This window comes from Hemitrygon akajei, chromosome 6, assembly GCF_048418815.1.
Source record: "Hemitrygon akajei chromosome 6, sHemAka1.3, whole genome shotgun sequence".
NCBI classification, from domain to species: Eukaryota; Metazoa; Chordata; class Chondrichthyes; order Myliobatiformes; family Dasyatidae; genus Hemitrygon; species Hemitrygon akajei.
In genome coordinates this window covers 22,159,207-22,171,663 of record NC_133129.1, presented here as the reverse complement: position 1 = coordinate 22,171,663, position 12,457 = coordinate 22,159,207, and the positions used below count along the sequence as shown (strand labels likewise).

At 49.9% G+C, this 12,457-nt stretch overlaps 1 protein-coding gene across 1 annotated transcript in view; it reads right to left on the bottom strand.

Moving 5' to 3' along the window:
- LOC140728907 (complement component C7-like) overlaps positions 1-12,457 on the bottom strand; it is a 101,630-nt gene that overhangs the window by 61,280 nt on the left and 27,893 nt on the right.

The window sequence follows — 12,457 nt, the reverse complement described above, 5'->3', positions numbered from 1 at the left end:
TGTGGGTGTAGAGTGGAGCAGTGGGCTAAACACACAGTCTGTACGTTGTGAGTGTAGAGTGGAGCAGTGGGCTAAACACACAGTCTGTACGTTGTGGGTGTAGAGTGGAGCAGTGGGCTAAACACACAGTCTGTACGTTGTGGGTGTAGAGTGGAGCAGTGGGCTAAACACACAGTCTGTACGTTGTGGGTGTAGAGTGGAGCAGTGGGCTAAACACACAGTCTGTACGTTGTGGGTGTAGAGTGGAGCAGTGGGCTAATCACACAGTCTATACATTGTGGGTGTAGAGTGGAGCAGTGGGCTAAACACACAGTCTGTACGTTGTGAGTGTAGAGTGGAGCAGTGGGCTAAACACACAGTCTGTACGTTGTGGGTGTAGAGTGGAGCAGTGGGCTAAACACACAGTCTGTACGTTGTGGGTGTAGAGTGGAGCAGTGGGCTAAACACACAGTCTGTACGTTGTGGGTGTAGAGTGGAGCAGTGGGCTAAACACACAGTCTGTACGTTGTGAGTGTAGAGTGGAGCAGTGGGCTAAACACACAGTCTGTACGTTGTGAGTGTAGAGTGGAGCAGTGGGCTAAACACAGCCTGTACGTTGTGAGTGTAGAGTGGAGCAGTGGGCTAAACACACAGTCTGTACGTTGTGAGTGTAGAGTGGAGCAGTGGGCTAAACACACAGTCTGTACGTTGTGGGTGTAGAGTGGAGCAGTGGGCTAAACACACAGTCTGTACGTTGTGAGTGTAGAGTGGAGCAGTGGGCTAAACACACAGTCTGTACATTGTGAGTGTAGAGTGGAGCAGTGGGCTAAACACACAGTCTGTACGTAGTGAGTGTAGAGTGGAGCAGTGGGCTAAACACAGCCTGTACGTTGTGAGTGTAGAGTGGAGCAGTGGGCTAAACACACAGTCTGTACGTTGTGAGTGTAGAGTGGAGCAGTGGGCTAAACACACAGTCTGTACGTTGTGGGTATAGAGTGGATCAGTGGGCTAAACACACAGTCTGTACATTGTGAGTGTAGAGTGGAGCAGTGGGCTAAACACACAGTCTGTACGTTGTGGGTGTAGAGTGGGGCAGTGGGCTAAACACACAGTCTGTACGTTGTGGGTGTAGAGTGGAGCAGTGGGCTAAACACACAGTCTGTACGTTGTGAGTGTAGAGTGGAGCAGTGGGCTAAACACACAGTCTGTACGTTGTGAGTGTAGAGTGGAGCAGTGGGCTAATCACACAGTCTATACATTGTGGGTGTAGAGTGGAGCAGTGGGCTAAACACACAGTCTGTACATTGTGAGTGTAGAGTGGAGCAGTGGGCTAATCACACAGTCTATACATTGTAGGTGTAGAGTGGAGCAGTGGGCTAATCACACAGTCTATACATTGTGGGTGTAGAGTGGAGCAGTGGGCTAATCACACAGTCTATACATTGTGGGTGTAGAGTGGAGCAGTGGGCTAAACACACAGTCTGTACGTTGTGAGTGTAGAGTGGAGCAGTGGGCTAAACACACAGTCTGTACGTTGTGGGTGTAGAGTGGAGCAGTGGGCTAAACACACAGTCTGTACGTTGTGGGTGTAGAGTGGAGCAGTGGGCTAAACACACAGTCTGTACGTTGTGGGTGTAGAGTGGAGCAGTGGGCTAAACACACAGTCTGTACGTTGTGAGTGTAGAGTGGAGCAGTGGGCTAAACACACAGTCTGTACGTTGTGGGTGTAGAGTGGAGCAGTGGGCTAAACACACAGTCTGTACGTTGTGAGTGTAGAGTGGAGCAGTGGGCTAAACACACAGTCTGTACGTTGTGGGTGTAGAGTGGAGCAGTGGGCTAAACACACAGTCTGTACGTTGTGGGTGTAGAGTGGAGCAGTGGGCTAAACACACAGTCTGTACGTTGTGGGTGTAGAGTGGAGCAGTGGGCTAAACACACAGTCTGTACGTTGTGAGTGTAGAGTGGAGCAGTGGGCTAAACACACAGTCTGTACGTAGTGAGTGTAGAGTGGAGCAGTGGGCTAAACACACAGTCTGTACGTTGTGAGTGTAGAGTGGAGCAGTGGGCTAAACACACAGTCTGTACGTTGTGGGTGTAGAGTGGAGCAGTGGGCTAAACACACAGTCTGTACGTTGTGAGTGTAGAGTGGAGCAGTGGGCTAAACACACAGTCTGTACATTGTGAGTGTAGAGTGGAGCAGTGGGCTAAACACACAGTCTGTACGTAGTGAGTGTAGAGTGGAGCAGTGGGCTAAACACAGCCTGTACGTTGTGAGTGTAGAGTGGAGCAGTGGGCTAAACACAGCCTGTACATTGTGAGTGTAGAGTGGAGCAGTGGGCTAAACACACAGTCTGTACCTTGTGAGTGTAGAGTGGACCAGTGGGCTAAACACACAGTCTGTACGTTGTGGGTGTAGAGTGGAGCAGTGGGCTAAACACACAGTCTGTACGTTGTGAGTGTAGAGTGGAGCAGTGGGCTAAACACACAGTCTGTACGTTGTGGGTATAGAGTGGATCAGTGGGCTAAACACACAGTCTGTACATTGTGAGTGTAGAGTGGAGCAGTGGGCTAAACACACAGTCTGTACGTTGTGGGTGTAGAGTGGGGCAGTGGGCTAAACACACAGTCTGTACGTTGTGGGTGTAGAGTGGAGCAGTGGGCTAAACACACAGTCTGTACGTTGTGAGTGTAGAGTGGAGCAGTGGGCTAAACACACAGTCTGTACGTTGTGAGTGTAGAGTGGAGCAGTGGGCTAATCACACAGTCTATACATTGTGGGTGTAGAGTGGAGCAGTGGGCTAAACACACAGTCTGTACATTGTGAGTGTAGAGTGGAGCAGTGGGCTAATCACACAGTCTATACATTGTAGGTGTAGAGTGGAGCAGTGGGCTAATCACACAGTCTATACATTGTGGGTGTAGAGTGGAGCAGTGGGCTAATCACACAGTCTATACATTGTGGGTGTAGAGTGGAGCAGTGGGCTAAACACACAGTCTGTACGTTGTGAGTGTAGAGTGGAGCAGTGGGCTAAACACACAGTCTGTACGTAGTGAGTGTAGAGTGGAGCAGTGGGCTAAACACACAGTCTGTACATTGTGAGTGTAGAGTGGAGCAGTGGGCTAAACACACAGTCTGTACGTTGTGAGTGTAGAGTGGAGCAGTGGGCTAAACACACAGTCTGTACATTGTGGTGTAGAGTGGAGCAGTGGGCTAAACACACAGTCTGTACGTTGTGGGTGTAGAGTGGAGCAGTGGGCTAAACACACAGTCTGTACGTTGTGAGTGTAGAGTGGAGCAGTGGGCTAATCACACAGTCTATACATTGTGGGTGTAGAGTGGAGCAGTGGGCTAAACACACAGTCTGTACATTGTGAGTGTAGAGTGGAGCAGTGGGCTAATCACACAGTCTATACATTGTGGGTGTAGAGTGGAGCAGTGGGCTAATCACACAGTCTATACATTGTGGGTGTAGAGTGGAGCAGTGGGCTAATCACACAGTCTATACATTGTGGGTGTAGAGTGGAGCAGTGGGCTAAACACACAGTCTGTACGTTGTGAGTGTACAGTGGAGCAGTGGGCTAAACACACAGTCTGTACGTTGTGGGTGTAGAGTGGAGCAGTGGGCTAAACACACAGTCTGTACATTGTGGGTGTAGAGTGGGGCAGTGGGCTAAACACACAGTCTGTACGTTGTGAGTGTAGAGTGGAGCAGTGGGCTAAACACACAGTCTGTACGTTGTGAGTGTAGAGTGGAGCAGTGGGCTAAACACACAGTCTGTACGTTGTGAGTGTAGAGTGGAGCAGTGGGCTAAACACACAGTCTGTACGTTGTGGGTGTAGAGTGGAGCAGTGGGCTAAACACACAGTCTGTACGTTGTGAGTGTAGAGTGGAGCAGTGGGCTAAACACACAGTCTGTACATTGTGAGTGTAGAGTGGAGCAGTGGGCTAAACACACAGTCTGTACGTTGTGAGTGTAGAGTGGAGCAGTGGGCTAAACACACAGTCTGTACGTTGTGAGTGTAGAGTGGAGCAGTGGGCTAAACACACAGTCTGTACGTTGTGAGTGTAGAGTGGAGCAGTGGGCTAAACACACAGTCTGTACGTTGTGGGTGTAGAGTGGAGCAGTGGGCTAAACACACAGTCTGTACGTTGTGAGTGTAGAGTGGAGCAGTGGGCTAAACACACAGTCTGTACATTGTGAGTGTAGAGTGGAGCAGTGGGCTAAACACACAGTCTGTACGTAGTGAGTGTAGAGTGGAGCAGTGGGCTAAACACAGTCTGTACGTTGTGAGTGTAGAGTGGAGCAGTGGGCTAAACACACAGTCTGTACATTGTGGGTGTAGAGTGGAGCAGTGGGCTAAACACACAGTCTGTACATTGTGGGTGTAGAGTGGAGCAGTGGGCTAAACACACAGTCTGTACGTTGTGAGTGTAGAGTGGAGCAGTGGGCTAAACACACAGTCTGTACGTTGTGAGTGTAGAGTGGAGCAGTGGGCTAAACACACAGTCTGTACGTTGTGAGTGTAGAGTGGAGCAGTGGGCTAAACACACAGTCTGTACGTAGTGAGTGTAGAGTGGAGCAGTGGGCTAAACACACAGTCTGTACGTTGTGAGTGTAGAGTGGAGCAGTGGGCTAAACACACAGTCTGTACGTTGTGGGTGTAGAGTGGAGCAGTGGGCTAAACACACAGTCTGTACGTTGTGAGTGTAGAGTGGAGCAGTGGGCTAAACACACAGTCTGTACATTGTGAGTGTAGAGTGGAGCAGTGGGCTAAACACACAGTCTGTACGTAGTGAGTGTAGAGTGGAGCAGTGGGCTAAACACAGTCTGTACGTTGTGAGTGTAGAGTGGAGCAGTGGGCTAAACACACAGTCTGTACATTGTGGGTGTAGAGTGGAGCAGTGGGCTAAACACACAGTCTGTACATTGTGGGTGTAGAGTGGAGCAGTGGGCTAAACACACAGTCTGTACGTTGTGAGTGTAGAGTGGAGCAGTGGGCTAAACACACAGTCTGTACGTTGTGAGTGTAGAGTGGAGCAGTGGGCTAAACACACAGTCTGTACGTTGTGGGTGTAGAGTGGAGCAGTGGGCTAAACACACAGTCTGTACGTTGTGAGTGTAGAGTGGAGCAGTGGGCTAAACACACAGTCTGTACGTTGTGGGTGTAGAGTGGAGCAGTGGGCTAAACACACAGTCTGTACGTTGTGGGTGTAGAGTGGAGCAGTGGTGTAAACACACAGTCTGTACGTTGTGAGTGTAGAGTGGAGCAGTGGGCTAAACACACAGTCTGTACATTGTGAGTGTAGAGTGGAGCAGTGGGCTAATCACACAGTCTATACATTGTGGGTGTAGAGTGGAGCAGTGGGCTAAACACACAGTCTGTACGTTGTGAGTGTAGAGTGGAGCAGTGGGCTAAACACACAGTCTGTACGTTGTGGGTGTAGAGTGGAGCAGTGGGCTAAACACACAGTCTGTACGTTGTGGGTGTAGAGTGGAGCAGTGGGCTAAACACACAGTCTGTACGTTGTGGGTGTAGAGTGGAGCAGTGGGCTAAACACACAGTCTGTACGTTGTGAGTGTAGAGTGGAGCAGTGGGCTAAACACACAGTCTGTACGTTGTGGGTGTAGAGTGGAGCAGTGGGCTAAACACACAGTCTGTACGTTGTGAGTGTAGAGTGGAGCAGTGGGCTAAACACACAGTCTGTACGTTGTGGGTGTAGAGTGGAGCAGTGGGCTAAACACACAGTCTGTACGTTGTGGGTGTAGAGTGGAGCAGTGGGCTAAACACACAGTCTGTACGTTGTGGGTGTAGAGTGGAGCAGTGGGCTAAACACACAGTCTGTACGTTGTGAGTGTAGAGTGGAGCAGTGGGCTAAACACACAGTCTGTACGTAGTGAGTGTAGAGTGGAGCAGTGGGCTAAACACACAGTCTGTACGTTGTGAGTGTAGAGTGGAGCAGTGGGCTAAACACACAGTCTGTACGTTGTGGGTGTAGAGTGGAGCAGTGGGCTAAACACACAGTCTGTACGTTGTGAGTGTAGAGTGGAGCAGTGGGCTAAACACACAGTCTGTACATTGTGAGTGTAGAGTGGAGCAGTGGGCTAAACACACAGTCTGTACGTAGTGAGTGTAGAGTGGAGCAGTGGGCTAAACACAGCCTGTACGTTGTGAGTGTAGAGTGGAGCAGTGGGCTAAACACACAGTCTGTACGTTGTGAGTGTAGAGTGGAGCAGTGGGCTAAACACACAGTCTGTACGTTGTGGGTATAGAGTGGATCAGTGGGCTAAACACACAGTCTGTACATTGTGAGTGTAGAGTGGAGCAGTGGGCTAAACACACAGTCTGTACGTTGTGAGTGTAGAGTGGAGCAGTGGGCTAAACACACAGTCTGTACGTTGTGGGTATAGAGTGGATCAGTGGGCTAAACACACAGTCTGTACATTGTGAGTGTAGAGTGGAGCAGTGGGCTAAACACACAGTCTGTACGTTGTGGGTGTAGAGTGGGGCAGTGGGCTAAACACACAGTCTGTACGTTGTGGGTGTAGAGTGGAGCAGTGGGCTAAACACACAGTCTGTACGTTGTGAGTGTAGAGTGGAGCAGTGGGCTAATCACACAGTCTATACATTGTGGGTGTAGAGTGGAGCAGTGGGCTAAACACACAGTCTGTACATTGTGAGTGTAGAGTGGAGCAGTGGGCTAATCACACAGTCTATACATTGTAGGTGTAGAGTGGAGCAGTGGGCTAATCACACAGTCTGTACGTTGTGGGTGTAGAGTGGAGCAGTGGGCTAAACACACAGTCTGTACGTTGTGGGTGTAGAGTGGAGCAGTGGGCTAAACACACAGTCTGTACATTGTGGGTGTAGAGTGGGGCAGTGGGCTAAACACACAGTCTGTACGTTGTGAGTGTAGAGTGGAGCAGTGGGCTAAACACACAGTCTGTACGTAGTGAGTGTAGAGTGGAGCAGTGGGCTAAACACACAGTCTGTACGTTGTGAGTGTAGAGTGGAGCAGTGGGCTAAACACACAGTCTGTACGTTGTGGGTGTAGAGTGGAGCAGTGGGCTAAACACACAGTCTGTACGTTGTGAGTGTAGAGTGGAGCAGTGGGCTAAACACACAGTCTGTACATTGTGAGTGTAGAGTGGAGCAGTGGGCTAAACACACAGTCTGTACGTTGTGAGTGTAGAGTGGAGCAGTGGGCTAAACACACAGTCTGTACGTTGTGAGTGTAGAGTGGAGCAGTGGGCTAAACACACAGTCTGTACGTAGTGAGTGTAGAGTGGAGCAGTGGGCTAAACACACAGTCTGTACGTTGTGAGTGTAGAGTGGAGCAGTGGGCTAAACACACAGTCTGTACGTTGTGGGTGTAGAGTGGAGCAGTGGGCTAAACACACAGTCTGTACGTTGTGAGTGTAGAGTGGAGCAGTGGGCTAAACACACAGTCTGTACATTGTGAGTGTAGAGTGGAGCAGTGGGCTAAACACACAGTCTGTACGTAGTGAGTGTAGAGTGGAGCAGTGGGCTAAACACAGTCTGTACGTTGTGAGTGTAGAGTGGAGCAGTGGGCTAAACACACAGTCTGTACGTTGTGAGTGTAGAGTGGAGCAGTGGGCTAAACACACAGTCTGTACGTTGTGGGTGTAGAGTGGAGCAGTGGGCTAAACACACAGTCTGTACGTTGTGAGTGTAGAGTGGAGCAGTGGGCTAAACACACAGTCTGTACGTTGTGGGTGTAGAGTGGAGCAGTGGGCTAAACACACAGTCTGTACGTTGTGGGTGTAGAGAGAGTGGAGCAGTGGGCTAAACACACAGTCTGTACGTTGTGGGTGTAGAGTGGAGCAGTGGGCTAAACACACAGTCTGTACATTGTGGGTGTAGAGTGGAGCAGTGGGCTAAACACACAGTCTGTACGTTGTGGGTGTAGAGTGGAGCAGTGGGCTAAACACACAGACTGTACGTTGTGGGTGTAGAGTGGAGCAGTGGGCTAAACACACAGTCTGTACGTTGTGGGTGTAGAGTGGAGCAGTGGGCTAAACACACAGTCTGTACGTTGTGGGTGTAGAGTGGAGCAGTGGGCTAAACACACAGTCTGTACATTGTGGGTGTAGAGTGGAGCAGTGGGCTAAACACACAGTCTGTACATTGTGGGTGTAGAGTGGAGCAGTGGGCTAAACACACAGTCTGTACGTTGTGAGTGTAGAGTGGAGCAGTGGGCTAAACACACAGTCTATACATTGTGGGTGTAGAGTGGAGCAGTGGGCTAAACACACAGTCTGTACATTGTGAGTGTAGAGTGGATCAGTGGGCTAAACACACAGTCTGTACGTTGTGAGTGTAGAGTGGAGCAGTGGGCTAAACACACAGTCTGTACGTTGTGAGTGTAGAGTGGAGCAGTGGGCTAAACACACAGTCTGTACGTTGTGGGTGTAGAGTGGAGCAGTGGGCTAAACACACAGTCTGTACGTTGTGAGTGTACAGTGGAGCAGTGGGCTAAACACACAGTCTGTACGTTGTGGGTGTAGAGTGGAGCAGTGGGCTAAACACACAGTCTGTACGTTGTGGGTGTAGAGTGGAGCAGTGGTGTAAACACACAGTCTGTACGTTGTGGGTGTAGAGTGGAGCAGTGGGCTAAACACACAGTCTATACATTGTGAGTGTAGAGTGGAGCAGTGGGCTAAACACAGTCTGTACGTTGTGGGTGTAGAGTGGAGCAGTGGGCTAAACACACAGTCTGTACGTTGTGGGTGTAGAGTGGAGCAGTGGGCTAAACACACAGTCTGTACGTTGTGAGTGTAGAGTGGACCAGTGGGCTAAACACACAGTCTGTACGTTGTGGGTGTAGAGTGGAGCAGTGGGCTAAACACACAGTCTGTACGTTGTGGGTGTAGAGTGGAGCAGTGGTGTAAACACACAGTCTGTACGTTGTGGGTGTAGAGTGGAGCAGTGGGCTAAACACACAGTCTGTACGTTGTGAGTGTAGAGTGGAGCAGTGGGCTAAACACACAGTCTGTACATTGTGGGTGTAGAGTGGAGCAGTGGGCTAAACACACAGTCTGTACGTTGTGGGTGTAGAGTGGAGCAGTGGTGTAAACACACAGTCTGTACGTTGTGGGTGTAGAGTGGAGCAGTGGTGTAAACACACAGTCTGTACGTTGTGGGTGTAGAGTGGAGCAGTGGGCTAAACACACAGTCTGTACGTTGTGGGTGTAGAGTGGAGCAGTGGGCTAAACACACAGTCTGTACGTTGTGAGTGTAGAGTGGAGCAGTGGGCTAAACACACAGTCTGTACGTTGTGGGTGTAGAGTGGAGCAGTGGTGTAAACACACAGTCTATACATTGTGGGTGTAGAGTGGAGCAGTGGGCTAAACACACAGTCTGTACGTTGTGGGTGTAGAGTGGAGCAGTGGGCTAAACACACAGTCTGTACGTTGTGAGTGTAGAGTGGAGCAGTGGGCTAAACACACAGTCTGTACGTTGTGAGTGTAGAGTGGAGCAGTGGGCTAAACACACAGTCTGTACATTGTGGGTGTAGAGTGGAGCAGTGGGCTAAACACACAGTCTGTACGTTGTGGGTGTAGAGTGGAGCAGTGGGCTAAACACACAGTCTGTACGTTGTGAGTGTAGAGTGGAGCAGTGGGCTAAACACACACTGTACGTTGTGGGTGTAGAGTGGAGCAGTGGGCTAAACACACAGTCTGTACGTTGTGGGTGTAGAGTGGAGCAGTGGGCTAAACACACAGTCTGTACGTTGTGGGTGTAGAGTGGAGCAGTGGGCTAAACACACAGTCTGTACGTTGTGGGTGTAGAGTGGAGCAGTGGGCTAAACACACAGTCTGTACGTTGTGAGTGTAGAGTGGAGCAGTGGGCTAAACACACAGTCTGTACGTTGTGAGTGTAGAGTGGAGCAGTGGGCTAAACACACAGTCTGTACGTTGTGAGTGTAGAGTGGAGCAGTGGGCTAAACACACAGTCTGTACGTTGTGAGTGTAGAGTGGAGCAGTGGGCTAAACACACAGTCTGTACGTTGTGGGTGTAGAGTGGGGCAGTGGGCTAAACACACAGTCTGTACATTGTGGGTGTAGAGTGGAGCAGTGGGCTAAACACACAGTCTGTACATTGTGAGTGTAGAGTGGAGCAGTGGGCTAAACACACAGTCTGTACGTTGTGAGTGTAGAGTGGAGCAGTGGGCTAAACACACAGTCTGTACATTGTGAGTGTAGAGTGGAGCAGTGGGCTAAACACACAGTCTGTACGTTGTGGGTGTAGAGTGGAGCAGTGGGCTAAACACACAGTCTGTACATTGTGGGTGTAGAGTTGAGCAGTGGGCTAAACACACACTGTACGTTGTGGGTGTAGAGAGAGTGGAGCAGTGGGCTAAACACACAGTCTGTACGTTGTGGGTGTAGAGTGGAGCAGTGGGCTAAACACAGTCTGTACGTTGTGGGTGTAGAGTGGAGCAGTGGGCTAAACACACAGTCTGTACGTTGTGGGTGTAGAGTGGAGCAGTGGGCTAAACACACAGTCTGTATGTTGTGGGTGTAGAGCGGAGCAGTGGGCTAAACACACAGTCTGTACGTTGTGGGTGTAGAGTGGAGCAGTGGGCTAAACACACAGTCTGTACGTTGTGGGTGTAGAGTGGAGCAGTGGGCTAAACACACAGTCTGTACGTTGTGGGTGTAGAGTGGAGCAGTGGGCTAAACACAGTCTGTACGTTGTGGGTGTAGAGTGGAGCAGTGGGCTAAACACACAGTCTGTACGTTGTGGGTGTAGAGTGGAGCAGTGGGCTAAACACACAGTCTGTACGTTGTGGGTGTAGAGTGGAGCAGTGGGCTAAACACACAGTCTGTACATTGTGGGTGTAGAGTGGAGCAGTGGGCTAAACACACAGTCTATACATTGTGGGTGTAGAGTGGAGCAGTGGGCTAAACACACAGTCTGTACGTTGTGGGTGTAGAGTGGAGCAGTGGGCTAAACACAGACTGTACGTTGTGGGTGTACAGTGGAGTCGTGGGCTAAACACACAGTCTGTACATTGTGGGTGTAGAGTGGAGCAGTGGTGTAAACACACAGTCTGTACGTTGTGAGTGTAGAGTGGAGCAGTGGGCTAAACACAGACTGTACGTTGTGGGTGTAGAGTGGAGCAGTGGGCTAAACACAGACTGTACGTTGTGGGTGTAGAGTGGAGCAGTGGGCTAAACACACAGTCTGTACATTGTGGTGTAGAGTGGAGCAGTGGGCTAAACACACAGTCTGTACGTTGTGGGTGTAGAGTGGAGCAGTGGGCTAAACACACAGTCTGTACGTTGTGAGTGTAGAGTGGAGCAGTGGGCTAAACACACAGTCTGTACGTTGTGGGTGTAGAGAGAGTGGAGCAGTGGGCTAAACACACATTCTGGAGGTGCACCAGTGTTGATTGTCAGTGAGGAGATGTTATTTACAGGCACAAGGTGTGACACTGAATGACTTTTTAACTTCTTTCAAGGGTTTTGCAGGCTGAGCTTGCATCTAATTGCCCCTTGCTAGTTGCCTTGGGAAGGTGGGGATGAGTTGATGCAAGAAAGGAGAGGAGAGCCTGGACAGAGTGGAGGTAGAGAGGATGTTTCCATCCATGCAGTTTGCGAGGAAAGGAAATGTTCTTTGGCAAACTTATTAACCCTCTTTGGGAATAAATATTGAAGCTTTGTAAGGCATTTGTCAGGCCATATTTGGAAGTTTTGGCCCTTATCTAAGAAAGGATGTGCTGGCATTGGAGAAGATTCATGAGAATTGTTCTGGGAATGGAAAGATTAACATAAGAGGAGTGTTTGATGGCTCTGGGCTCTGTGGCCTGGAGTTTCGAGGATTGAGGGGAGAATCTCATTGAAACCTATCGAATATTGAAAGGCCTCAATAGAGTGAATGTGAGGAGGATGTTTCCTATAGTGGGAGAGTCTAGAACTAGAGGGCACAGTCTCAGAAAAGAGGGATGTCCATTTAGAACAGAGATGAGAAGGAATTTATTTAACCGGAAGGTGGTGAATCTGGAATTCATTGCCACAGACCAGAGCAACACACACGATGTGCTGGAGGAACTCAGCAGGCCAGGCAGTATCTATGAGGGGAATTAACAGTTGATATTTCAGGCTCAAACTCTTCAGCAGGACTGGAAAGGAAGGGGGAAGAAGCCAGAGTAAGAAGGAGCAGGGAGGGGAAGTTGTATAAGCTAGAAGGTGGAATGTGAGGAGGGGGATGAAGTAAGAACCTGGGAGGTGATAGGTGTAAAAGGTAAAGGCTGAAGAAGAAGGAATCTGATAGGAGAGGGGAATGGAGATGGGAGTAAAGGAAGAGGGAGGAGATGGGCAGATGAGGAGAAGAGAAGAGGTAAGATGGGAACCAGAATGAGCAAATGAAAACGAGAGAAGGGAGAGAAATTACCAGAAGTTGGGAAAATTAATATTCTTGCCATCATGGCAACCAGATGGAGTTTGAGGT